Source organism: Octopus bimaculoides, chromosome 26, assembly GCF_001194135.2.
Source record: "Octopus bimaculoides isolate UCB-OBI-ISO-001 chromosome 26, ASM119413v2, whole genome shotgun sequence".
Taxonomy (NCBI): Eukaryota; Metazoa; Mollusca; class Cephalopoda; order Octopoda; family Octopodidae; genus Octopus; species Octopus bimaculoides.
In genome coordinates this window covers 23547391-23549168 of record NC_069006.1, presented here as the reverse complement: position 1 = coordinate 23549168, position 1778 = coordinate 23547391, and positions in this window count along the sequence as shown.

Genomic DNA, 1778 nt, shown 5'->3' with positions numbered 1-1778 from the left:
TTATCACTCTTACTAACGCCTATACCACATCAGATATACCCCCCCCACCCCCGCACTCCACTACTACTCTATCAACTCTACACCACCACCACCACCACAACCACCACGCCCCATCAGCCACTTCTACCTAAAATTTCAGATTCAGTTACTGCCTCTCACTACTACCCCTATCCTTTTTACCAGCAGATGGTAGTGGTAGTGGCGATGGTGGTGGTGGTTGGTGAGGGCGTAAGCGCTATCACCACAGTCTGTCACAACCAATTTTATCCTATCCTCTGTCACCACCCGCATCACCGCTATCGCTGTCAACAACATCACCACTACTCTCACCCCCCACACCACCACATAGCCATCACTAATAAGCCTCTTTGACTAAACAATTCCAGAGACTCAATTTGTAATTCGTACTTTTATCTCTTATTTGCTTTAATCATTTGACTTTAGCCATTACTTATTAGTTCAGTGGTTCTCAACTGGAGTCCATGTAAGATTTTGGCAGGGTCCACGCAGCAAAATAGTAAATTTTAATGGCCCTGAAAACGTGTTGCTTTATATTGTATGTATTACAAGAAACAGCTAGGATCCTTTCTCGAACGTTTTACCTGATTCAACCTACGCAAGTTAATGTAAGAAAAGCATAGAAAGAATGTTTGAAAGACGTATCTATAAAACTAGTTTTTAAACATCAAATAGCTCTGGGGACCACCAGAATAAAATGGGAATCAAAGGGGTCTGTAGATGAAAAATGGTTGAGAACCTGAAGAAATTTTGGTTTAGATGTAGCTATTGGTATGTATTACCAGAAACAGTTGGGTTTCTTTCTCTAACATTTTACATAAGTTTAACCTACACAAGTTAATGTGTGAATAACAATATGGGGATTTTTGAAAGGAATTTCTAGAAAACTAGTTTTTAAACATCGAATAGATATGGGGGTCAACCAGAATAAAATAGTAATCAAAGGGGTTCATAGATAAAAAAAAAAAAAGGTTGAAATTTCAATGACGTAATTGTTTATTTTAAAAACAACATGTAACATAAGTATGAGAGGCCAGATCTGATCAGTTTGAACATAAAAACAGAATATTTGGACTAAATGTGGCTGATTTAATTTTTTAGCATACAGGCTTATTTTATTCAAATTATTTTCAATGAATCATGAATTATCTCATAGCTTTGAGATTTCAACGACATGATTGTCTATTTTTAGAAAGACATTGTAAGGTAGGTGTGAGTGGCTGGATCTGACCAGTTTGAACATAAACCAGGTAGAACATTTAGACTGGATATGGCTAGTTTAAATGCCAAGGGCTTAAAGGGACTTTTGAACAGGCCTGTATGATTCTAAACTATTGTATATTTACTGTGGAGTGCTCATGTTCAAAGGAATATTTGACATGAAAGTTGATATGTCACAGAGTCTATGTGATATAAAGGCAATTATCTGGAGTTATCTGCAACAAGAATAACGGACATCTGACTTAGCTCTTTATGAGGTTCTCTCGTTTCATGTAAATTTCTGTTTTGTTCATGTTTCTGCACAAAAATTCTGTTTTCATACTACTCCTTCTCCAAGTAAACGGCATGTCTTCTTTTCAAATCTACTTTACCCCGTCACTAAAATATGCAGTAATGTAATCCAAATTTATTTACACACACAAACACACACACATCTATAACCTTTTACTCGTTTCAGTCATTAGACAGCAGCCAAGCTGGGGCAGTTTTAGTTGAATGACTCGACCCCGGTACTTATATATATATATATATATATATAT